Source organism: Schistocerca gregaria, chromosome 3 (genome assembly GCF_023897955.1).
Source record: "Schistocerca gregaria isolate iqSchGreg1 chromosome 3, iqSchGreg1.2, whole genome shotgun sequence".
Classification (NCBI taxonomy): domain Eukaryota; kingdom Metazoa; phylum Arthropoda; class Insecta; order Orthoptera; family Acrididae; genus Schistocerca; species Schistocerca gregaria.
Window position 1 is genome coordinate 336,837,296 of NC_064922.1, and position 27,387 is coordinate 336,864,682.

At 43.2% G+C, this 27,387-nt stretch overlaps 1 protein-coding gene across 1 annotated transcript in view; it reads left to right on the forward strand.

Annotated features, from left to right (window-relative positions):
• LOC126354097 (ABC transporter G family member 23-like) overlaps positions 1-27,387 on the forward strand; it is a 500,698-nt gene that overhangs the window by 121,501 nt on the left and 351,810 nt on the right. The window contains exon 2 of the mRNA XM_050003484.1: positions 4,570-4,629. The gene's annotated coding sequence lies outside the window, so the exon portion shown is untranslated. The remainder of the gene's footprint in view (positions 1-4,569; positions 4,630-27,387) is intronic.

Here is a 27,387-nt window from a genome sequence, read left to right on the forward strand (position 1 = left end):
AAGTTAGTTTAAGTTAGTTTAATTAGTGTGTAAGCCTGGGGACCGATGACCTCAGCAGTTTGGTCCCACAGTCCTTGCCACAAATTTCCAAATTTTTTGGTAGAAGTCGACTTGGAGAAAATAATTTGGGTTCCGAAGAAATCTATGAATTCGCGAGGCAACACTATCCCTACGACGTATTCACATTAATAGTACTTTTACATTTAGAGAAAGCGTTTGATAATATTGACAGCAATAGTGTCGTTAATAGTCGAAAGGAAGCAAGGATAAAATACATAGCTACTACAAAATTTTTTATGAAAAGCGTAGTTCCTACACACCGTATAGAGGAGAAGCTAAATCGCAGATACACAACAAAAAGACTCGCACGCACGTAACCACAGTCTCCGGCTCCCAAGGCCACAGTCTGGCCTTGACAGCGAGAGACTGTGGTCATGTGTGTGTGAGTTGCGTGCGTGCTTGTGTGTGTGTGTGTGTGTGTGTGTGTATGTGTGTGTGTGATTGTCGTCTATTCTGATGTGGGACGAGACTTTATTTTGATAGTCTTTTTAAATGCGCCTGTCCGCTGTATGGTCAGTAGCAACTATCCTTTTCATAAAACTGTCATTATTCCATCGTGAGTTTTACATTGTTTGGTAGAACTACTACAAAAGTTACATTTGTTTTCAAAGTACTATATTTACCAAAGCATTATGCGATGCACGAATAACTCGCTGAGTGTGCATTGTGCCCACCAGTTGGTGTTACGAGTGTAGTGCCTTGACAAAATGGCGACAAAGCAAAAAAAAAAAAAAAAAAAAGAATTTTTGTATATTGGAATATGCGAGATATTTATCTCTTATAGGAGGAGTTATGGAACAAACCGCTATGTAAGCACAGCATTGTGCTTTGCTACAGACAATTTAGGAACACTGGCTGTGTCTGTAAACAGAAAAGTACCCGTCGAACAAGTGTGCCAGATGTAACCGTGCAGAGGATGAGGAAAAATTTGGTTAGCATTCCAAAAAAAGACAATGGCCCACACAAGCCACGACCTTGGAATACCGCAGCAAACTGTGTGGAAGATTTTGCGACGGCGGTTACATTTCACACCGTACCGTCTACAATTCTGCAACACTTAAATCTCTAAGCTCAGGCCCGGTGCCTTTAGTTTTGCATCAATAAGCAGGAAGCACTTGAGGATGATTCAGCTCAAAGCTTTCAGCGACGAGGCGCCTTCCCATTTGTCTGGAAAGCTTAGTCGTCATCGCACTGAAAAACCTCATGAAATTGTGGCTCATGAACGAGATTCGCCGACGGTTAATGTTTTATGTTCAATCTCACAGACGAATCTGTATTGGCCTTTTTCTTCTGTAGGAGACTATAATGGTTGCCCCTTACCCTGATATGATGCAGTTGTGGTTGTTTCCACAACTAACTGCTAGTTAGTCATTCAACAAGACACGGCACCCCCTAACTGGAGCATCGTTGTTCTTCGCTACCTAAGCAACGAACTCTCCTTATCGCTGCATTTGGTATAGTGGTGAAGTTGATGTGGCTGTGTTTAATTAAACACCTCCCCATATCGGTCGCCTGACCCTGCTGTGATGGACATTCGCAGGACATAACGTATGGAACGAAATTGACTACATCTTGGACACATAACCAGAGGGGCACTCATTCAACATTTCTAGAGTGCAACATGCGAACTTGCTGAGTTTACGGTTGTTTTCTTGTTGTCAACGGAGAATATCATACCTGCTTTATAGATATAATAAATAAGGCAGCATCCATCTACATCTACATCATAGTCCGCAAGCCACCTAATGGTGTGTGGTGGAGGGTACTTTCCGTACTATTGTCTGAATCCTCCAATCTTGTTCCACTCGCGAATAGTGAGTGGGAAGAATGATTGTCGGTAAGCCACTGCATTGGCTCTAATTTCTCGAATTTCCTCCTCGTTGTCAATACGCGAGACGTACATGGAGGGAAGTAATACGTTGTCCGGCTCCTTCTGAAAAGTGCTGTCCCGAAATTTCAATAGTAAATCTCTCTGTGATGCACAACGCCTCTCTTGTAACGTCTGACAGTGGAGTTTGTTTAGCATCTCCGTAACGCTCTCTCGCCAGCTAAACGATCCCGTGACGAAACGCGCCGCTCTTCGTTGGATCTTCTCTATCTCCTCTATCACTCCTACCTGATAGGGTCTCAGATAAATGAACAATACTCAGGAATCGGGCGAACAAGCGCCTTTTGAGCCACTTCTTTCGTGGATGAGTTACATTTACTTAAGATTCTTCCAATGAATCTGAGTCTGGTATCTGCTTTTCCCGCTGTCTGTGTTATGTGGTTATTCCCCTTAAGGTGGCTCTGGATATATACCTCTTGATATTTTAAGGCAGACGCTGTCTCCAACTGTTTGACATCAATAGTGTAGCTGTATAGTACTGGATTTCTTTTCCTGTGTATACGCAATGTGTTACATTTATTTACGTTCAGGGTCAACTGTCAGAGCCTGCACCATTCATCAATTCTCTGCAAATTCTTACTGTCTTCTGGCGTTACTACTTTGGTATAGAAATGGCTCAAATGGCTCTAAGCACTACTGGACTTAACATTTGAGGTCATCAATCCGCTAGACTTAGAACTACTTAAACCTAACTAACCTAAGGACATCACACACATCCATGCTTGAGGCAGGATTCGAACCTGCGACCGTAGCAGTATCGCGGTCCCGGACGGAAGCGCCTAGAACCGCTCGGCAACAGCGGCCGGCTTTGGTATAGACAACTACATCATCTGCGATTAGCCTTCAAAGACGATCCAACCCTTTCTATAGATCATTTATATATATTGTAAACAGCAACGCTCCTGTCACACTTCCCTGTGGTACTCCGGATATTACCTTTACATCTGTCGATTTAGTTCCGGTAAGAGCTACGTGTTGAGTTCTATCTACAAGAAAATCTTCAATCCAATCAAAAGTCTGTTCCGATACTCCATAAGCTCTTTTTTTATTAAACGGCAGTGCGGGAAGGTATCAAATGCCTTGCTGAAATCAAGGAACACGGCATTAGCCTGAGCGCCGTTGTCCACTGCGCTGTGGATCTCATGGAGGAACAGAGCGAGCTGAGTTTCGCAGGATCTCTGTTTGCGAAATCCATGTTGATTTTTATAAAGGAGATTTTCATTTTCCAGAACCGTCATAATTCTTGAGCATAAGACATTTTTGTAATTCTACAAGAGATTGACGTCAATTGTGTGGATCTGTCTTACGGCCTTTCTTAAAAACGGGAATGACCTGCGTTTTTTTTTTTTCCAGTCGTTAGGTACCTTTCGTTGCTCAAGCGATCTACTATAAATTACTGCTAGAAGGGAAGAAAGTTCTTTCGCATAATCTTTATAGAATCTTACAGGTATCTCATCTGGCCCTGACGCCTTTCCACTACGAAGCGATTGTAGCTGCTTTTCAACCGCGATCGGTTATCTCAATGTCTGCAGTTTCGACGTTCGGACGACGATTGAAAGGAAGAAAAGCGTTACGACCTTCCGCGGTGAATTGAGTATTTCGATCTTCTGTCTGTTATCTTCCGTTTCGGTGCCGGTGTGATCGCTGAGAGAATGAATAGATGATTTTGTTCCACTTTCTGATATTACATACGGGTTGATCTTCAAAGTAAATGTTTATGTCGTTACTGTACTTTACCACAGTTGAAACTTCTTATATGGCGTTGTATTTCTGAAAACATGGGCAACATTTCCCTATTTAAGATTGGCAGCTCCTGAGAACTGCCGATGGGAACAAAATTTTTATCTCACTTCTGTGTATAATGAAGGAAGAGGAGACGATTAGGGTTTAACGTCTCGTCGATATCGAGGTAATTAGAGACTGAGAACAAGCTCGGATTGTTTCAGAGATGGGGAAGGAAATCGGCCGTGCCGTTTCAAAGCTACAATCCCTTCATTTGACTGAACCGATTTGGGAGTATAGCGGAAAACCCAAATCTGGATGGCTGGAAGAGGATTGAACCCGTCGTCCTCCCGAATGCTGGTGCAGTCTGCCAACCACTGCGCCACCTTCCACGTTAGATATACTGAACCATTTTGCTTGTACCATTTTGTGGAGTTACCGTAATCGGTACCTGATGTACATTAATTTAGATTCGCGGTAGTCAAGATACGGACGCTTATTCGGAAGCTGGGTTCATTCATGCGTCCGGCAACACACAATTTTTCATAGTTTTCTTTGAGGTACTTCAGGTGAAATGCAGGATAGCTGCTTCATTAAGAAGAATTCCGAGTATTACTGCAATACCAGTTGAACTGAAATTTCCCCGTCCTTCATGATCTAGATAAGAACGAAGTTTTATGACATAAACACTATGGACAAAAGTAGCTTCACTATCTTTTCTGTTATGGAAGCTATTTATTTACAACTTTTAGTCTGATTTAGGAACAAAAATGTCCAAAAATCTGAAAGTTAGTGTACATCGTTTGTACCATTACTGCCTGTATAAAGAATTACGTTCGTGTTGGCTGTCTATTACTTAATCTCATTATTCTCAATGTGTTTATTCTCTTCTGCTCCAGGATTTCGGCTACAAGAAGTTCGGTTCGTTTGTTCCAGCGGTCACTTAACGTGGGAAAACGGTAAGTACCAAGGCAAATTATAATCTCGTTTTCTTTTTTCTGAACTGTACATCACTGACCTGCTGGAATTTCCATTCTCATTTTGTTGTGTGTGCGTTTCCTTTTTTTCTCTTGTTTTCTTCTTAATTTGGATTTTAGAGTAATTCGAACAAGGATCTGAAGGAATTAGTATCCAGCAACTCGGATGTATTAAGGAAAAGCTACGTTTGATAACAGACGTCGACTAATTCTTACATTAAAATATGTAGCATTAACCTAACTGTTATCGACCAGCGCCAAGCGTTTGAACCGAATACAACATCATGCTACAGGACAGACCTCACTCATATTCCATGTAATGCAATGTTACTGATTCTCTTTTTAGATGTACTAATGACAATAAGCGCTGCCTAAAGAACGCAGTCGAAATGTAGATCAAGAGCCCACAATCTGCAATATTTCTAACTGCTGCATAGGTTGGTCTTAACTGAGCTAGCTGCTAATGTCCTACTGTTAACGTTGTTTGACGTCACTATCTACTAGGCATGATAGCGGCAATTGGAATCATTCAGAGGCGCACTTCTATGGTCGATCTCGGTCAGCATTAAACATACGAAAGCGTAGCAGAATGTTCAGGAATTTTAAAAGAGAATCCTTGGAAGAAAAGTAACGTCGTTCTCATGAAACCCTGTTGGATATGTTTAGAGAACCGGTCTTCGATGAAGGCTGCACAAAATCCTGTCACCGTCACAGATGTATATATCTTGTTCACAGAAGATGAAAAGAAAAAGATAAGAGATAGTAGCGTGCTGAATCAATATCCAATATCGTTCATTAAAACAAAGCCAATCCTGGCACCTTTCAACAGACTATTTGACTCTAACCAAATTTTTATCTCGTAAATTCTACTTTTTTGCACATAACATCTGTTTACAACAACAGCACAACATTGCTTATTGCTCGCTGGTTCCATAGATACCACAAAATCTTTCTGAATTTGTGTTTTAGGATTCCTGTAAGAAATCCATATTTCCAACGTTGAGAAAAGTTAAATTCGTCACTCCATATTTTGTTGTCATGAACTGAGCATTTATAACAAATAAAGATCATAATTGGATAATAGGCGTCATGGAGGACCTAGTCATTTGGTTAATGCCAAAAGTGTATCAAGCATTAACGAAAGAAGTTGTGGTGCAATACCTAAATTCAATTAAACGCCTGGTTTCAAAGTAACGTAAACTCAACGAATGTTAGAGGACAAAAGATCATGATCGACGCAGAATACTGTAACGTAAACGCGTCAGCGGAATTAATATTAATAACACATTAATCAAAATATTAAATTATCCATAACTTCGCAGATATTATGGACTCTAAGATTAATTTTGAAACTGCACAAAATTTCGTGTAAGATGAGGCACTTTACTTATCAATTCGATGTTGTTTTAAATGTCGTGAAAACTACATTCCGACTAACTTAATATAAAAAGAAAAGCTCTTGTGTAGAAAAGAAAAAAAAATTAAAATAGCGCTAACAATCAGGAAGCTTAATTCTACTATGAAGTACACATTCCTACTTCGTTTTCGTGATGTCGTACCCCTGAAACAGATGGGGAGAGGAATGCCCCTAAATATATTACATTTGTAAAGCACACCAAAAGCCAGTTCAGACTGAGTTGACAGTGAGGTAGGTCGTTGACTCCTGAAATACTCTTATTTCTGTGAATGTTTTGCAAAAGTAGGTTGGCAGCAGTGGAAAAACATAGCCGACGCTTGTTCTTACTGCGAACTTATTTTTTTATTTTACATGTCTAGTTCCGTAGCAAGAAATTCGGGAGCAAACCTCCATGTTCATGTAACGAGTCAATACAAGAAATTAACATCAGAGAGGTTAACACTGGATAAAATAAAATTTACACTAATCCTATGCCGACGACAAGCTGGTGGGTGAATATTAGTATAATCAAGAATAAAACACAGTAATTAGCTTATTTTTTCCAGGAACTCTATGATAGAACAGAAAGAGTGAAACATAAGAAACTATTCAGCTTTGGCTTGAAAGTGTGGGGATTACAGCTAAGATCTTTTAATTCTTTTCGTAGCTTACTGAAAATGGATGCAGCAGAATACCTCATGCCTTTCTGCATAAGTCAAGGAAGTTCTATCCAAATGCAGTTTACATGTTTACCTAGTATTAACTCATTGAAAGCTGCTAATTCTTGGAAGGTCAAATATATTGTGGGGTGCAGCTAGGCACGAAGGAGAAATAACCGGTTGGAATCGATTGAGGCAGTTAACAATACAACAATTATTCACTTATTGGCAACAAAACAATTTTAATTTGATCTGAAATAGAAGTTACACTCATTCATATAATATTCGGAAAAATGAAAGCAATGACAGAAAAAAACTTATTGGTTTAAAATTTCTCACTGTGTTCAGTATCATAGCACAAAGTTATAAACCAGTGCAACGAGCATTTATATTTATGAATAATTTTGCTGTCACAACATAACAAAATTCTTAAGAAAATGTTTAATTAAACTTCAGCACCGTATTCAATTTTATAACGTAGGACGCAAACCGGTGCAGCAAGCACAGAACAACACTGGGTGAAAGAAACATTAATATTCATTTTTTGTACAATCAGCGGCCGGTCTACTGCATGTTGAATTTTGCCTCGAGTTAATAACAGCATAGGCCCGTGTTATAAACAATTTCTTGCCTTCAGCAGTAGTAGTTTTCACTGTCCAACCTCATTCCGTAGATGCACACGACATTAGCATGTGGACACTCGACCACCTTCGCCGTTTTCGAGATACTCGTTCACAAGCTCTGCGTAATAATAATCTGCCGTTTGTCAAAGTCGCTTATCTCAAGGCATACCTCCATTTTCAGTCCATATCTTCGCTTGGGTGATCCTCCGTCTGTGTCTTCCTTCCATACTTTTGCTACTGCATATCGTGCCCGTAACCCCACCAGGAGGCATCCAAGGTCGCGGTGAGCAGCTGTCGAAATGTTTGGCTTATCAGTGTACTGTAGGTATCGTTTAAGAAGCGACTGTCGGAAATTACACTCCCAAGGGATGAAAAAGAGGATGAAAGGCTTTTTTGAAAGTATGTCGCTCTTGAGGTAATTTTGGAACTGGAACTATCAAAACAGATATTTAGTTTCTCAGTTAAAAAAATAGAAAATACATGTTCAGTGTTTTTGTAAATTCAATCGCTAAGGGGGTAAAATAGTGGGTGAAAGATTTTTTGAAAATATAATTACTAAAGAACTACTAAAGCACTTTTATGACTACATCTAGGTCAATTGGTATTTCACTTTTCGGTTAAATATTAAAAAATACGTGTTTCGGTGTTTGTGGAAATTCAACCCATAACGGAGTGCAGTATGGGGTGAAATTTTTAAAGAAAATATTTCGTTACATTATAAAAATTTTAAAGCTAAATTTATGAAACTTGGTATTTCTTTTCTCGGTTACATATAACAAAATATTTTTAGGGGGTGAAAGTTGCTGTAGGAATATCTCCACAAGAACGCAAAAGGCATGATTAACAAAACTTTGGAGTCCAGCTACCAGAATAGCTTTTTGGTCTGACGTACATTCGGTAAAGACCATGCCTATATAGCCTAAATTTGTGAACAACATAAAAAATTCGATTAAATAAAAACAAAAAATGAAAAATTCTGCCGGCCATACAAGCTACTACACGAGCGAAGCAGCGGGCGCTAAGCTGGTATTTTATATTACCCAACTTTCCCTATAGCTTAGCCCTTTTTCCTCATAATTTTGTACATCTTGCAACATTTACACAGTCGAACGCTTTTTCATGTCGACAAATCTTATTAACACGTCTTGATTTTTCTTCATTCTTGCTTTCATTAGCAACCACAGGGAAGTCTATACCTTTGATATTACGATTTTATGAAGGCTACCGACAATAGTTGTCAAAGTGGGGGTGTACTTTTTCATCATGGTATAGTTTGCACAAAAAGATTTTATTGAAAATATTTCAGGATCAAAAGCCAATGTACGTGTAATACATTAAAACGTTTTGCGGACGAACAGAAGCAGAAGTGCGCAAGTCACTCTCCCCCTATCGCCCACGCAGACACCTGCTCGTCTCGCGAGCAGTCAGCTGCGCTTGTCGGCAGTCTCTGCCAACGTAAACACCTGCGCCAGCAAGTTGGCTCACGGATGCAAGGTTGCATGCTCAACGCTGGTCATTTACACTAGTGTCGTCTTTTTAACTTTTTACGAGGCTGCACTAAATTGCGCTATTGAGTGTAGCATTACTATTGTTTCAGAACTTCAATTACTATTTTTAAAAAACTGTCATCTCGGAAGTTGGTTGGACACACTGACTAACATAAAAGTGAAGCAACGAGAAAGGGAAAAGGAAACTCAGGCCAGAATGCATGCACTGATGCTTTTGTATCCGCTCCTAAGGGACGATGGACCACGACTGTTGTAACTGGCCTATCCTGGATACTGACACTGAAAGGGAGTTGATATCGGAGATGGTCTGGTAATCTGACCAGGGATGGCGGTTATGGCTGAAACAACCCATTTGCGATTATATCGGATTTTTTACACGTCAGTTTAACCTGAATGTTAAAATCGCTCAGAATAACCGATTTCTTAAATAACCGATTCTCGGTATTTTTATTTCTGTTATTACCTGAAACAAACATAGAAATCGAACAGAGATTCAAAATTTTGACTGTGCAAGTTTCAAGATATATTGAATCGAGATATTAAATGAAATTGGCAAATAAAAGAAATCTTAGTCCATCCATCGATCGCTGCTTTTCTTAAAACGTGATAAGAGGTTAAATACTGCACAAAATCACCAGTATTCTCCTACTGATTCTAATTTTTTGAAACTCTGCCAAAAATCATGTTGACTGAAATCGCTATCTGGGAATTACGAATAGTCAGTGCTAAAAGGCGGAAACTAAATTTCAAAAACTCAGTCTTTCGTGTTAATTTGACCCGTTTCACAGGTTGCAAGCAGATAAAGGCATATTACCGAGCGGTTATAATTAAACTTTCCTCATTTAACACATTGTAGTACGGAAACCAATTACCGTACGAGTACCAGACTTGCTAGCATTAATGTCCAGAATATGGGGTTTATGATTTCCATGCGACACAGCGGCATCGTCCAGTTCCAACTATGGCCACCAGGTGCCGTTATCATCATCGTGATTCATAGTCTCATACACTGACCAGTTACAGTGCAACTGTTGACATGTCAACCTGAGCTTGGACAAAAGGAGCAGGGTGTTATTGGTGAAGCTCTATTGTCAAAACAACAGTAACGCTGCAGGTGCGCTTCGAGAATATCTGCTGCTGAAAGGATTACGGAAGACTCCTCTTTCTTCACCTGCTGAGGGGAGCATGATGAAGAAGTTCGAATCCACTAGAGAACTGTGCGTCGTTCTGGGAAGAGGCCGATGATCAGTCGCACCACGATTGGTTGATGAAATCGCGCAGACAACGCTGCGCGCAATTCCCGATCGTCAGGCAGTGCGCGTGCTGTGTCATGACATTGAACATCCCGTGGTCCACTGTACGGAAGGTGCTTCGAACAATTCTCAAGTAGTATCCTACAAGATCCATATCGCACAGGAGCTTGCAAACACAGGACGCACAACGTCGTGTTGACTCAAGGATTGAAATTGAAGAGGGCTGGCCCTGGACCATCGTATGGACAGACAAGGCTCTTTTTTCTCTGACGGGTGAGGTGCACACAAAGAATTACCGAGTGTGGGGGGTTTTCACCTCCAATCACTGCACATGAAGTTCCTCTGTTTGGTGAAAGTGTCATTGTATGGTTTGGCTTCACGGCTACGTTCAACATTGACCAATGCTTTTTTTGAACAGGTTGGCGCTCAAGGACCAAAGACGTGCAGTGTGACCGGCCATCGTTACAGTTTTCATACAATTTGAGGCCCCCCCGCACACTAGTCCTGCAGTTCACCTGATTTTCTTAAACACATTTAGAAACGATCGAATTATCGGCCGATCGTTTCCAAATGCTTGGCCGGCACGATCACCTGATTTCACTCCCTGTGATTTCTGGTTGTGTGCCTACCTGAAGGACAGGGTTTACCAGGGGAGCATTCACAGATGTGCTTCTCCGAAGCGCAGCATATCAAGGCAGTAGACAGCATATCTACGGACATGCTTCGTTCTGCTGTGCAGAACGCAATCCTGCACTCTCAGACGCTTCTGGACACTTATGGGCGCCATATTGAGCCCTTTTCGTAGCAGTAATGGTACCGATATGTAATGGTATGATGTACCGCAGCAGCACATTAAAAGTGTTTCAATTGAACTGGTTCTGCTTTATTTCTCTTCCCCATGTCCTTGACATTAATGCTACAATGTTCGGTACTCGTACTGTTATTGGTTTCCGTGTTATAACGTGTTAAATAGAGAAAGCTTAATTATAAGCACCCGGTATGTAGACACAGGCAGCAGATCTGCTGTTTTCCATTTTTATTGTACAGTACGAATGACCTGTTGTACAGTTTTTAATTTATTTCTGTTACCATAATTTCCTTCCTCTTTTATGATGTCATAGAAATGACAGACAAATCTTTAATCTTTTAAAGCAAATGGACATTGTACTTCAGTGCTACGGAACTTCGTAAAAGTATTTCCAGATATGTTTTGTTCCATTTTGCAATACAACAGGTGTCCAGCGACGAGAACGAGAAACTACCGTATAGACCAGGTGGAGCTAAGTCTTGCACACTGCACGTCCAGCTTACCTTAAGCCACGGCGCACGGCAGCAGACTACCTGGCCACATGGAGAGCCACAACGATGCTTCTTTCAAACGCTCTCAGATGCTTATAGCGCTGTCTCACGCGAGTACGCGGCCTCACATTGTCCTTCACTGTGATCACTGAACATCGGACGGTGCTCACGCTCCTTATATACCAAACAGGGCTTGTAACTACACTAAACGCGAACAACACCACTGGTGGCCATTCTACCTCCCACAGAGAACTGCAACTCTGAATCATTTACACATCTGCCGCTGATGACCACATGTACGAAGTATATATTGACACACGACCATGTCTTCCGAGCGCGTCAATTTTTCTTTCAAGCACCGTAATTTGTTTACAGAGAGCGTTTAAAGAAATACGATTGTGAAAAAATGGTAATTTCTGGTGAAGATATTTGTTGGATGATTTTTTCAGTTTTTCGTAAACTTTAAACTCAGCAGCAATGTCTCGAATCGCGTTGTACGCCTTTTCGTAATTGCTCACTTCCACAAAGTACTGTATACTATTCGTCAGCAGAATTTCCTCGTCGTAGTGCTTCCGTGCGTGATGAATTTCTTGAAGGTTTACCAAAATATATCGTAGTCTCGAAAAAACACCGATCTGTGCTCAACACGACTGAAAAGCATCGGCGTGTGGCTCAATGCAAGGTGGAGGAATCCTTAGGCATATCGAAAACTGCTCTACATTAGGTTTTGCATGAACATCCATTTGTTAAAAATGATCTGTCTCCGATGGATTCCCCATAATTCTACTGAGCATCATTAACAGAGACTTAGCAGCTTAGGAAATGGTAAAAATATTCGACCGAGGAAAACTAATTGTAACATAATGAAACGCCTACAGCCGTCCTTATGATTTTATTTATTTTGTAGCTACCAGTTTCGGCCCTTCAGTGCGCCATCTTCAGGCCGTAGTTGATGCTGAAAAGGTTAACACGATCCTTACATATACCGCATCAGTGGCCAACATAACTGGTCACGCAGACTATCTGTTAACTTTGGTGTCAGCACTCCATCCATCAACTAATTGGCAGTTGATGGTTGTAGTGGTGACATCAACCCCTTCAGCATAAACTACGGCCTGAAGATGGCGCACTGAAGCACTGAAAATAGTAGCTACAAAATAAATAAAATTATAAGGATGACTATAGGCGTTTCATTTTCAAAAAAAAAAAAAATGGTTCAAATGGCTCTGAGCACTATGTGACTTAAAATCTGAGGTCATCAGTCCCCTAGACTTGGAACTACTTAAACCTAACTAACCTAAGGACACTAAAATGTAGACTTTCACGGCCTGAAATGTCATGTCCATTATAATTATCCGGGCTGACTGACCTCAGGACACCACGCACATCCATGCCCGAGGCAGGATTCGAACCTACGACCGCAGCAGCGTGGTTTCGGACTGAAGCGCCTAGAACCACTGCGCCACAGCGGCCGGCACGTTTCATTTTCTTACAATAGTAAACGGCCGTTGGCCCCAAGTATGGAGATACAAAAACTTGAGGAAAACGAAGTCCGTTTACAAAATCGGAAAAGGAGATGCATCTTGTACATACACTATCTGATCAAAAGTATTCGAACAGCTAATGAGAAAAAACACTGTCCGAACAGGCCTTGATGGCCCAACGTTACTGACCGGCCGCCGTGTCATCCTCACCCCTTAGGAAGATACAACAATTGTCTCCGAAACGTTCCACTACTGTAACAGTACACAGTACTGTAAAATGCGTTCACACCCTTCCGCATTTTGATATTTTCTTAAGCGCAATATGGGCACAGGACACTAATTACGAAAAACACCACCTTTACAGTAACACCATCGCCTCCATACCTCCCTGATGTCAGGTAACATTCTCCAAGCATTTACCAAACCCAAAGTCTACCATTGCATTGCTACAGGGTATATCATGAATCATCACTGTAGAACATTTGTTTCCAGTCACCTACTGTGCAGTGATCTTGGTGTAGCTGTGGTTGTTCCTTCGCGTTTGCACCTCACAATCACAACAGTTCAATTGCTTCGTTTTCAAAGGGTTGATATGTCCTTATGGCTCTGTTACTCAGATGACATCCAATGCCTAATCCAAGTTTGAGGACACTGAGTTCTCCTGTCCAACACATTCTGCTGTCACTGCTTCTCTACTGACAACGCAGCGCTCCCAGCCTCCTTTTGCACTGACGGGTCCGCCTCTCTTCACATCCGGTGGCCAGTTCCGCATTTGATGTACTCTACTCTTCGGACTCGGAACCTGAGCAGTAATCATCTGTTTGGATGTTCGAAAATGAACTAAAACCAACAAAAGTGCTTCGTTCGCGAAGCACATCCAAGAAAATTACCCACTGATTCTTTAGGTCTACTGGACATATCGCACCATGTCTTTAGAAGATGGAAGAATAGTTAATGCCGAGTCGTATACAATGAACTGTTTGTTAGATGTTACCCAAGAAATCCGGGAAAACAAGAGAACACGTGGCATCACTCTTCAACAAGACAATGCCGTCTGTCGATCAGAACGCCAAGCAGCCGTTACACAGAGGAAAATGTCAAATTTGCTAATGATTTCTCTTTGTTCCTTTATGTCGAACTAATGCTGTGTGGGTAGGTATGTTCGGAACCTCATGTAGCTGTTGAATCCTTCCAAAGCAATGGTTTTGAGTTACCAACAACAGAGTGGCAAAAGCTTTTCTAGTATTCGTTTCCATTACTTTCTGAATGCTTTTGAAAAGCGATTATTTTGAGAACTAGTAAAACGATTTACACCAAGAACTTTTCTTTCGTTGTTTGTGCAAAAACTCAAAGGCGGCCTCTGTACAAGATACTGCCACTTTTATGTGACCACCGCCTATGTTCGACGTCAACGTGCAATAAACAATCACAGATAGCACGTGGCACCACTAGCAGTGGAGGATGTGTAAAGCGCGTCCAGGGGACGGAAAACGTTGCAGTCGTGTCGTAATGCGGAAACGCTGCTGTTTATGATGTCCGAAAGGCATGGTCACCGGCTTTCGAGCTAAAGCCGGGACCACTTCCGAAACGGCTGCGTTTGTAAACTGTTGACGTGCCACTGTGGTGAATGAATGAATGTCGTGTGACTAGGGCCTCCCGACTTTCGATTTGACGCCACTTCAGCTACTTGCGCATCGATGGGGATGAAATGATGATGATTAGTACAACAGAAGACCCAGTCCCTGAGCGGGCCTTTAGGATTGACATATTGTCGCGCTGACCACTGAGCTACCGGGAGCCGGTTCCGCTGTGGTTGAGGTATATCATGCATGGCAAAATGGCGCTGTGCAAAACCAGCGTGAGGCAACTGCGGTGCACCACCGGCCATAGAGGACAGGGGGTGAACAACGGCTGCGGCGATGCGTACGGGCGAACAGACGTGCAACTGTTGATCAACTGACAGCCCATGTGAACCAAGGGGCTACCAACACTGTCTCCTCAAAGACTGTTAAGCGAACGTTGCTGCATATAGGCCTCCGCAGCAGGCGCTTGGTTCCTACACCCATGCTGACTGGTGTTCATCGGCGTCTAATGGTGGAATTTGCACATCAGTCCGCGCCAGGATGTCCACTGAATGACGACAGGTGGCCTTTAGATAGGAATCACTTTTTATGCTCCGTCGAAAAGATGGCCATGGTATGTACGGTCGTCGAAAGAGTCCAAGTCGAAGGAGGGAGGAGAGATGTTTTCTTTGCGCTCCTGGGTGACCTCATCATTCTGGAAGGCACAGAGGATCAGCACAAGTATCTATGGAGGCTATGTCCACCCTATGTGCACCCGTTGTTCCTCGGGACTGTGGCATCTACCAGCAAGACAATGCAATGCGTCATACAGCTAGCGGTATACGTGTGAGTTTACCGTACTCACCTGGCCATCAAACTTTCCAGATTTAAACCCAATCGAGAGTCTATGGGACCGCCGCGATCGGGCTGTTCTCGCAATGGATCCTCAACCGAGGAACCTAGCGCAACTAGTCACACCTTTGAAGTTGAAATGGTTTCACATCTCTGTCGGTACCTTTCAGAGCCTCATTGACTCTCTTCCTGCACGTCTCGCAGCTACCCGCGTTGCAAGAAGTGGTTATTCAGGCTTTTGACAGGTGGTATATTAATGTGACTGGACAGTGTGGGAAGCTAAGCCGTCAGTTACAGAGTTTCGCTTATAAGCAGCTGATAGTGGAGCAGGCACGTTTTTAAATGTTACTGTTCAGGTCGTTCATAAACACAATGCCCTTCTGCTGTACGTGTGTTTCAGTGTAACGAAATAATGAACGAAGAGACAAACGGTTTAAGGCCAGCTGCTGTGACATCGTTCCAGCGGGAATGCAGTCGGAGGTGGAAGCGGCTGCCAGGCTGAGACGGGATGAAAAGAGAGAGTACTCCTGTCTAAAATGGCGGAATTAGGGCGACGTCTGGTGCTAAAGGGTAAGGGTGTCCTGCAGTGCTGAGACCATCGGTGGTCAACAGATCGTTCTCGCCAGACCAGAAGGGTAGTAACGGCCAAGATACATAATTGTTGAATCACATCTACACTGAAGCGCCAAAGAAACTGATATAGGCATGCGTATTCAAATACAGAGATATGTAAACAAAATACGGCCCTGCGGTCGGCAACGCTTGTATAAGACAAATTTCTGGCGCAGTTGTTAAATCGGTTACTGCTGTTACAGTGGCAGATTATTAAGATTTAAGTGAGTTCAAGGTTACAGTTGGTGCCAGACCGATAGGACACAGCATCTTCGAGATAGCAGTGCAGTGGGGATTTTCCCGTACGACCATTTCACGAGTGCACCGTGAATATCAGGAATCTGGTAAAACATAAAATCTCCGACATCGCTGTGGTCGGAAAAAGATCCTGTAGGAATGGGACCAACGACAACTGAAGAGAATCTTTCATTGTGACGGAACTGCAACACTTCCGTAAATTTCTGCAGATTCCAATGATGGACCATCAGCTAGTATCAGAGTACGAACCATTCAATGAAACATCGTCGACATGGGCTTTCGGAGCTGAAGTCCCATTCGTGTACCCTTGATGACTGCACGACACAGAGCATTACGTCTCCCTCGACCTGTGAACACCGACATTGGACTGTTGACGAGTGTAAACATATAGTCTGTTCGGACGAGTCTCGTTTGAAATTGCGTCGAGTGGATGGACGTGTACCCGTATGGAGACAACCTCATGAATCCATGCACCCTGAATTTCAGCAGAGGACCCTTCAAGCTGATGGACGCTCTGTAATGGTGCGGGGCTTGTGCAATTGGAATGATACGACTCTGATGGGTGACACGTACGTGAGCATCCTGTTTGATAACCTGCATCCACATCGTGCATTCCGACGTACTTTGGCAAATCCAGCAGGACGATGCGACACCTCAAACTTCCCGAACTGCTACAGAGTGGCTCCAGGAACACTATTTTGAGTTTAAACACTTCCACTGACCCCCAAAATCTCCAGACATGAACATTATTGAGCATATCTGGGATGGCTTGCAACGTGCTGTTCAGAAGAGATCTCCACTCCCTCGTACTCTTACGGATTTATGGACAGCCCTGCAGGATTTACGGCGTCAGTTCCCTCTAGCACTACTTCACGTTAGCCGAGTCCATGTCACGTCGTGCTGCGGCACTTCTGCGTGCTCGCGGGGGCCGTACATGATATTAGGCAGGTCTACCAGTTTCTTTGGCTCTTCAGTGTATGTCTACATCTTCATCTATACTGCGTAAGCCATCTTGCGATGTGTCGTGGAGGGTGCTTTATGTACCAACGCAACTTCACCCGCTTTCTAATCTAGTCTCGAAGACTTTGCTTGAAGAATGATTACCGGTAAGTCTCCGTGAGGGCCCAATCTCTCTAATTTTATCTTAAAGGGCCTTACGTGAGATATACGCCGAAGGGAACAATACGTCTGTTGACTCTTGTAGGAACGTACGCTCTCGGAATTTTAACAAAAAAAAAAAAATGGTTCAAATAGCTCTGAGCACTATGGGACTCAACTGCTGTGGTTATCAGTCCCCTAGAACTTAGAACTACTTAAACCTAACTAACCTAAGGACATCACACACATCCATGCCTGAGGCAGGATTCGAACCTGTGACCGTAGCAGTCGCACGGTTCCGGACTGCGGGACTAGAACCGCGAGACCACCGCGGCCGGCGGAATTTTAACAGTAAACCACACCGTGATACAGGATGCCTCTCTTGTAGCGTTTGCCAATGTTTTTGGTTGATCATCTCTGTGTCCCTTCCGTGCTTAATAAATGAACCTGTGCCGAAACACGCCAACATATGCATATTATTTGCTCTGTTGCTATAAGGAATAAACGATATAGTCAATACATATAGACAAAGAGCATGTACCTTTCGTCAAGTCATCTGGGGAGATTTATCACTGTTTTCAAATCAGCACTTAACATAAAAATATTCTTAAAGGCTGGAGCAATAAAGAGTGAGTTATTGTCTCCTGAATCGTTGACACAAACACAGTTGTGCGAGCCTGTCTTGACAGGAGACGGACAAGAGACACATTTGTTAATGGGTTCTCATGATCGGTCGATGAGCTGAGACTTCGTTATCGATAGATTGTAGTTATGTGCAACATTGGTTATATATTGCATATCCTTTACCTTTCTCGATTGGCATTGTGCCTCCCTGTCAAGAGAAACTTTAACGTAAATTATTAATACATAATTTTTACTTGTACTTTATGAAAACACTTCAGCACTTTGTTATAAACAGGGAATGATTATAGTAATGAAATGTAGTCTTATATTGACTTTGCTTTCTTTATTCAGGGTTTAAATCCGGTGGCGACGATGGCGTTTTAATAATTCCTGCTGTTGTTGGGCACCTACCACATGCAGAGAATTGGGTGTATCTGTTGTACGATAGGATATAGAGATGAACAATTGTACTTGGGCATTTTAAAGCAGATCTCGGGCTGCTGCATTCCGAAGATAACGGAAATCGCTCGCATTATCACTGCTTGATAGCGCATTACACACCCAGTAATGCTAAGGACATTTTCTCCCATCATAATACATAAGTGAAATTGATATCCCACTTCTCAGTCGAATCTGCCCGTCTGACAACGTTTCATAAGCTTGTGTAACATAATTAAACCGAGCTAGTTTCACATACGGAAGTTCTAAGGTATGACGAGATACGTTTGAAGTTCTCTAACACTATAGATACAGCAATAAGGAATAGCGCAGTAGGCAACACAGTTGAAGAGGAATGGACGTCTCTAAAAAGGGCCATCACAGAAGTTCGGAAGGAGAACATAGGTACAAAGAAGGTAGCTGCAAAGAAATCATGGGTAACAGAAGAAATACTTCAGTTGATTGATGAGAGAAGGAAGTACAACCATGTTACGGGAAAATCAGGAATACAGAAATACGAGTCACTGAGGAATGAAATAAATAGGAAGTGCAGGGAAGCTAAGACGAAATGGCTGCAGGAAAAATGTGAAGACATCGAAAAAGATATGATTGTCGGAAGGACAGACTCAGCATACAGGAAAGTCAAAACAACCTTTGGTGACATTAAAAGCAACGGTGGTAACATTAAGAGTGCAACGGGAATTCCACTGTTAAATGCAGAGGAGAGAGCAGACAGGTGGAAAGAATACATTGAAAGCCTCTATGAGGGTGAAGATTTGTCTGATGTGATAGAAGAAGAAACAGGAGTCGATTTAGAAGAGATAGGGGATCCAGTATTAGAATCGGAATTTAAAAGAGCTTTGGAGGACTTACGGTCAAATAAGGCAGAAGCGATAGATAAACATTCCATCAGAATTTCTAAAATCATTAGGGGAAGTGGCAACAAAACGACTATTCACGTTGGTGTGTAGAATATATGAGTCTGGCGACACACCATCTGACTTTCGGAAAAGCATCATCCACACAATTCCGAAGACGGCAAGAGCTGACAAATGCGAGAATTATCGCACAATCGGCTTAACAGCTCATGCATCGAAGCTGCTTACAAGAATAATATACAGAAGAATGGAAAAGGAAATTGAGAATGCGCTAGGTGACGATCAGTTTGGCTTTAGGAAAAGTAAAGGCACGAGAGAGGCAATTCTGACGTTACGGCTAATAATGGAAGCAAGGCTAAAGAGTAATCAAGACACGTTCGTAGGATTTGTCGACCTAGAAAAAGCGTGCGACAATATAAAATGGTGCAAGCTGTTGAAGATACTGAAAAAAGTAGGGGTAAGCTATAGGGAGAGACGGGTCATATACAATATGTACAACAACCAAGAGGGAATAATAAGAGTGGACGATCAAGAACGAAGTGCTCGTATTAAGAAGGGAGTAAGACAAGGCTGTAGCTTTTCGCCCCTACTCTTCAATCTGTACATCGAGGAAGCAATGATGGAAATAAAAGAAAGGTTCAGGAGTGGAATTAAAATACAAGGTGAAAGGATATCAATGATACGATTCGCTGATGACATTGCTATCCTGAGTGAAAGTGAAGAAGAATTAAATGATCTGTTGAACGGAATGAACAGTCTAATGAGTACACAGTATGGTTTGAGAGTAAATCGGAGAAAGACGAAGGTAATGAAAAGTAGTAGAAATGAGAAAAGCGAGAAACTTAACATCAGGATTGATGGTCACGAAGTCAATGAAGTTAAGGAATTCTGCTACCTAGGCAGTAAAATAACCAATGACGGACGGAGCAAGGAGGACATCAAAAGCAGACTCGCTATGGCAAAAAAGGCATACCTGGCCAAGAGAAGTCTACTAATATCAAATACCGGCCTTAATTTGAGGAAGAAATTTCTGAGGATGTACGTCTGGAGTACAGCATTAATGGTAGTGAAACATGGACTATGGGAAAACCGGAACAGAAGAGAATCGAAGCATTTGAGATGTGATGCTATAGACGAATGTTGAAAATTAGGTGGACTGATAAGATAAGGAATGAGGAGGTTCTACGCAGAATCGGAGAGGAAAGGAATATGTGGAAAACACTGATAAGGAGAAGGTACAGGATGATAGGACATCTGCTAAGACATGAGGGAATGACTTCCATGGCACTAGAGGGAGCTGTAGAGGGCAAAAACTGTAGAGGAAGACAGAGATTGGAATACGTCAAGCAAATAATTGAGGACGTAGGTTGCAAGTGCTACTCTGAGATGAAGAGGTTAGCACAGGAAAGAATTTCGTGGCGGGCTGCATCAAACCAGCCAGTAGACTGATGACCAAAAAATAAGTTTCACATTATGGATTTTTCTTAAAATTTTTATTGTATCTCTGAAACTTGCCTGACTCCTGCTAGGTGTCAGCGTTATGGCCACAGCCTGCCATTTTTAGAAAATATAATGGCTAAAATTTATCATCTCATTGATGATCTTATGGGAAATTCGACTGCTTGAACTTTGGCGGGTGATATAATTTTCTACCGCCGGTGTTTTGCCGGCAACGAAGAAGAGGTGGTGTAGTCATGCTCATGATGCCCAAAAATCACGTTGGGTTACATCACAAAGCTCTCTGCGCAGTGTCCCATGAAGGCAGAGCGTGATGTTGATGACAGCCACACATTGAGATCTGGGTGCCCTTGGTGCTGCCTGAATGAAATGGGCGATGTGCCAGCACCGAGTTTATTGTTCCTTCCTCCTTCTACAGACGATGGTGAAGCTAATAAGTAGAGGGTTGCGTTACTTAAATTCCGCTGTCGATTGACAATACCGAATAAAGATCCGGAATTTACTGCATCAGCACAGCCATTGCCAGTAATGTGTGTCAGGGTCCGCTAAAACGGGAAGGGCTCCATCAGAACCAGTCTACGTTAACTGCCGGCAACAACGCGTCCGACGACTTCCTGCGGCCTTGCTAAGTATGTTGTACTGCGCACAGCTTTCATTAGTTGACGCCTCGTTCCGGAGAGGTGGTTTGCTTATCCTCCTCAGTCCTTAAGTAGACTATATGCTACATCCAACTTATTTTTATCTATCTAATGGAATAAACTTCTATGTCTGACTGTAGTATTTACAATATTTTTCACCAAGTGCTTTCTGCGGCTCACTTGTTTTTGTTTTTGCTTGTCGCTAGTAGGTGGCAGTATCTGCACGAAGAAGATTGTTTATCACAGCCTCAGCATGTGATCGATAAATAAAGGTAAAATCCATTTGTTTTTAGTAATTTTGAACAAGAATGTATTTAGAATATGCTGCAACAAGCTAATGCAACTAAGCCATCGAATAAGAGTATTTATTTCATCACAATACGGCGATATATGTTTTCCATGCAGCACTGAAACCTCATTCAGTCACGACCGATCAAAATAGAGTTTCGTGCGTTCCTCATAAATCAAAAGTAGCTTGCGACTTTAAAAATTGGAAAACATAATTGCACGAAGACTATACTGAAATACCGCCACTAAAGTCAAAGTACTGTCCAGTGCTGACACAAAATAACTACAAAGGCTCATTTCAAATGCGGACTTTCTATGTTAGGATATATAGAAACTGCTACTGCTATCAACTGAAACCACAAGTTTATTGTTACCAGTACCGATTTATTTTAGTTCCATAACGCGTTTGAGAAGTCGGATATATGTGAATTAATACGACCTGTATGTGTTGTGTGTCGTTCGAATCCTTCCTCGGGCATGGATGTGTGTGATGTCCTTAGGTTAGATAGGTTTAAGTAGTTCTAAGTTCTAGGGGACTGATGACCTCAGAAGTTAAGTCCCATAGTGCTCAGAGCCATTTGAACCATTTTTTGTTGTGTGTCGATTTTGGGGGAACTTGTAACTGTCTCCGTGAACGTATGTGTTGTAAACATGACAGAGAAAGGAGCCAATAACCTGTGGAGGAAGGACTGCAACTACTTAACACTTACATATCGTATTAAGTAACGTAAATTCGTCTCACATGAAACCATCCTCTGAAAAGCGTTGTGGGAGTAAAATAAATTGTAAATGCTAACTGTAAACTTGTAGTTTCAATTGTTGCAACGCGTTAAATTTCAATTTTCGCTTAGGAGTCCCGAAAGACTATCTACTCTACCCGTAGTTGTTTGACAAGTCATAAATCTTGACTGGTGAAACGTAGTATTTTGAGATACTGTGCAGTACGATTATTCAGACTTCTCGGTATTAATTTTGACTCCAAGAGTTATCACAGGGTAATAAAAAAATTTGTGACAGAATGGGAAACTGTATAGAATGTTATGAAATCTTCACGGGTTATCAGCCGAGTGGCGTCGTCTTCTAGTAGCAACGTTTCACTGGAACTCGCCACTATGTTCCTTGAACCACTCCATCACAGTCCTGGCCTTATGACATGGGGCATTATCTTGTTGAAAAACGCCACAGCCGTCGGGAAACATGATCGTCATGAAAGAACGTACGTGGTCTGCAGCGTCTACGATACTCCTTGGCCGTTATGATGCCTCGCACGAGCTCCACTGGACCTTTGGATACCCACGTGAATGTTCCCCAGAGCATAGTCTAGCTGCCGCAGGCTTGTCTCCGTCCCGCAGACAGCCATCAAGGAGCTGTTCCGCTGGAAGACGACGGATTCATCGGCATGATGAAGAAGGTATCGGCATTCATCAGTCGATGCAACGCTCTGACACTGCGACAACGTCCAGGTCCGATGTTCTCATGCCCATGTCAATCGTAGTTGGCGGTGTCTTGGGGTTAACTTTGGCACATGCATGGGTCGTCGGCTGCGGAGGCCCATCGTTAGAAGTGTTCTGTGCACCGTGTGTTCAGACACACTTCTACTCTGCCCAGCATTAAAGTCTGATATTAGATCCGCCACAGTTCACCGCGTGCCCTGTTTTACCAGCCTGCACAGCCTACGACGTACGGCACCTGCAATGAGGGCTGGTCGCCAAACCCCACTACGTCTGGACGTAGTTTCACCTTGCTTTCGCACTCACCACCCGACGAGTCATGCGGTTTCCGAAGAGCTCCTGCCGAGCCTCCGGACCAGCAGCATCTACTCAAACTCAGATACATCGCGCGCCTTCCAGATTCAACACAAGGACCACGATCACTGATACTGCACTTACCGTGCGTGTGTCTGGCTAGCAGTCTTCCCTACCGAGGTGACGCTGCTATCGCCAGGATCGGTTTATATCGATACTAGGTCGATGGTCATAATGTTCTGGCTGATCAGTGTATACTGTAGAGCAGTAACTCTTCGATGATATATGTACTGGTTTCTAGTAATATTGGAGTAATGATATTTATGAAGTTTGCTGAATAGACTGGACCTCATCCTGCGCCTGTTCACAGAACATATCAAAAACATAAGAGCGGAGATGAAAACAACCAATGATAGGAAACCGGCGTCACGCTGCCTGAAGAACCGCAGATGACAACTAGAGCATCACCCTGGCTGCCTAAACGTGCGATTTATTGCCCACTCCATACATCGCTTTCATTACTGCGTTCACTGACGTCGAAAGTTTGTGGATGAGTCGCCTTTTCTGGGAACCACGTGGGGAGCCAATATGTTTCGTTGGACTGCATGTAATGAATATTTTGAGGACCCCACGCTGGCCGGCCGCGGTGGCCGTGCGTTTCTGGCGCTGCAGCCCGGAACCGCGGGGCTGCTACGGTCGCAGGTTCGAATCCTGCCTCTGGCATGGGTGTGTGTGATGTCCTTATGTTAGGTATGTTTAAGTAGTTCTAAGTTCTAGGGGACTTATGTCCTAAGATGTTGAGTCCCATAATGCTCAGAGCCATTTGAACCATTTGACCCCACGCTGAAAACAGCCTTCCAGGCCTGTCAGCGGATTTTTTATGGTTTCTGTTCACCAGACAGCTGAAGGTTCTTAAGAATGACAAAATTATACAATGAGGAACAGATTACGTGAAGTAAACGGTATTCGGTATTTAGCCGACTCCACCAAAATGAAGTAAAAGTGATTAATAGCAAACCTTGCTCAAAAAAATTAATTATTAATATTGTTGTGACCAGTCAAAACCACTTTTATCTGGCCGTAAATGTTGGTTCTTAGATTGCTCTGTAAGAAGGGCCCTCAAACAGGTTATTGAATAAAAAATGTACTACACTTTGACACAGTACTTTGCCATAATATTGCTTGATAATTTGCAACTGTCATTGACTGTGTAAGCATTACTTTTTGCTCAGATTAAGAAACTGTTCTCTAGAGTAGAAAAAAGAAACATCTGCAAAAGTACATTTCTTCAAGAACTTTAACTCTCACTGTCCTACACGACGATGCTGACTGCTGTAGCCGAGGTCTCTAAGTGGGCCAAGCTCCTCCTAGCTCAGCACTACGTTGACGTCAGCGTGAGGCGCTGCAGTACTGCGTGAGAGGCGTCGTCTTAAGGAGCGCCTCCCATGTACCTTGCGGATTGCAGTGAGCTCTTACTAATGTCTGTGGCATCAACTCGCGTTGTCGATTTTGGTGTAGCACTGCGACCTCTGTACGATACTACAAATTTATATTTTTAATGGAACTGTGAAATAAACTATTGTCCAATACATTTCAGAATGTGCATCTTCATATTTTCGCGGCTTGAAGACTGATTCATAAAATTTCAGGCGTGCAGCCGCATAAAATATACTTCTTCCTCTAATATTTTGCTGAATACCGTCCAGGCATCTTCAGAGTGAGCCGAGGTGATTGACGCTCCAGCACTTGCTCCGTCCTTTCAAACTCGCAGACCTGCACAACTGCGCACGCGGCTACAGATACGCAAGGCGCCAGAGACGTCGATCGGCGGCGAAGATGTATGACCTATGCGTGAAATTAGATCTATGGCTGTGCAGTCGATCCACACGGTGATATCATTGTATCACTGCGAGTGAAGTCAAGGCTAAAATTTTGACGTTCTCGTACACCAAGTGGTGCTCAGTGTCAATACAGTGCCGCGACCCCCCCCCACCCTCGGAGGTTCGAGTCTTCCCTCGGTCATTGGTGTGTGTGTCGTCCTTAGCGTAAAATTTAGATTACATAGTGTGTAAGCTTAGGTACCGAAGACCTCAACAATTTGGTCCCATAAGATCTTACCACGCATTTCCAAATTTTCAATACGGTGCTCTGCCACCGCAGATTTATTAGGTTGTAAGAGCAGGGTGTACCTGCGGTGCTCTGTGCATCTCTCCTGAACAGTATGTGTCGTCTGTCCGATGTATGAACGGCCGCATTCACAGGGTATCTTGTAAACCCCAGGCTTCCGAAGCACCAAATCATCTTTAATTGAACTCAGGAGTGTTGCTGTCTTTGGTGGAGAGCGAAAAATCACTTTCACTTTGTGATTACTGAGGATCCATCCTATTTTTGGCGGCAGGCTTCCCGCGAATGGCAGAAAAGCCATGGATTTAAAACTTTACGTGTCTTCTTCTGATTTTCTTATTCCTACAGTTAATTTCACTTGTAGTGACTTACGTATCTGCTGCGGAGAGTACTCGTTGGCTCCAAGACTCTTCTCCGGTGTAGAAGCTTGTTCTCCAGACTGCTCTTGTCAGCATGGCGTGTGCTCTGTGTACCAGAGTTCTGAGTACACTCATCGTCTGCAAATGATGGTGTCAACTATTTGCACGTAAATATAAATCCGTATGGGTCGGTTTTCGATATACTGCGTGTTCCAAAGTGCCATCATCTTCGCGACGTACCAACATATCCAAAAATGGAAGGCATCCATCTTTTTTGGTGGGTGGTATTCAGCCGAAATACACTACTGACCATTAAAATTGCTACACCACGAAGATAACGTGCTACAGACTCGAAATTTAACCAACAGGAAGAAGATGCTGTGATATGCAAATGATTAGCTTTTCAGAGCATTCACACAAGGTTGGCGCCTGTGGCGATACCTACAACGTGCTGACATAAGGAAAGTATCTAACCGATTTCTCAGCCGGCCGCGGTGGTCTCGCGGTTCTAGGCGCGCAGTTCGGAACCGTGCGACTGCTACGGTCGCAGGTTCGAATCCTGCCTCGGGCATGGATGTGTGTGATGACCTTAGGTTAGTTAGGTTTAAGTAGTTCTAAGTGCTAGGGGACTAATGACCACAGCAGTTGAGTCCCGTAGTGCTCAGAGCCATTTGAACCATTTGAACCGATTTCTCATACACAAACAGCAGTTGACCGGCGTTGCCTGGTGAAACGTTGTTGTGATGCCTCGTGTAAGAAGGAGAAATGCGCGCCATCACGTTTCCGACTTTGATAAAGGTTGGATTGGAGCCTATCGCGATTGCGGTTTATCGTATCGCGACATTGCTGCTCGCGTTGGACGAGATCCAGTGACTGTTAGCAGAATATGGAATCGGTGGTTCAGGAGGGTAATACGGAATGCCATGCTTGATCCTAACGGCCTCGTATCGCTAGCTGTCGAGAAGACAGGCGTGCAGCCACGTCTCGATCCCTGAGTCAACAGATGGGGACGTTTGCAAGACAACAACCATCTGAACGAACAGTTCGAAGTCGTTTGCAGCAGCATGGACATCCAGCTCGGAGACCATGGCTGCGGTTACCTTTGACGCTGCATCACAGACAGGAGCGCCTGCGATGGCGTACTCAACGACGAACCTGGGTGCACGAATGGCAAAACGTCATTTTTTCGGATGAATCCAGGTTCGGTTTACAGCATCACGATGGTCGCATTCGTGTTTGGCGACATAGCGGCGAAGGCACATTGGAAGCGTGTATTCGTCATCGCCATACTGGCGTATTACCCGCCGTGCCATTGGTTACACGTCTCGGTCACCTCTTGTTCGCATTGACGGCACTTTGAACAGTGGAAGTTACATTACAGATATGTTACGACCCGTGGCTCTACTCTTTATTCGATCCCTGCGAAACCCTATATTTCAGCAGGATAATGCACGACCGCATGTTGCAGTTCGTGTACGGTCCTTTCTGGATACAGAAAATGTTCGACTGCTGCCCTGGCCAGTACACTCTCCAGATCTTTCACCAATTGAAAACGTCTGGTCAATGGTGGCAGAGCAACTGGCT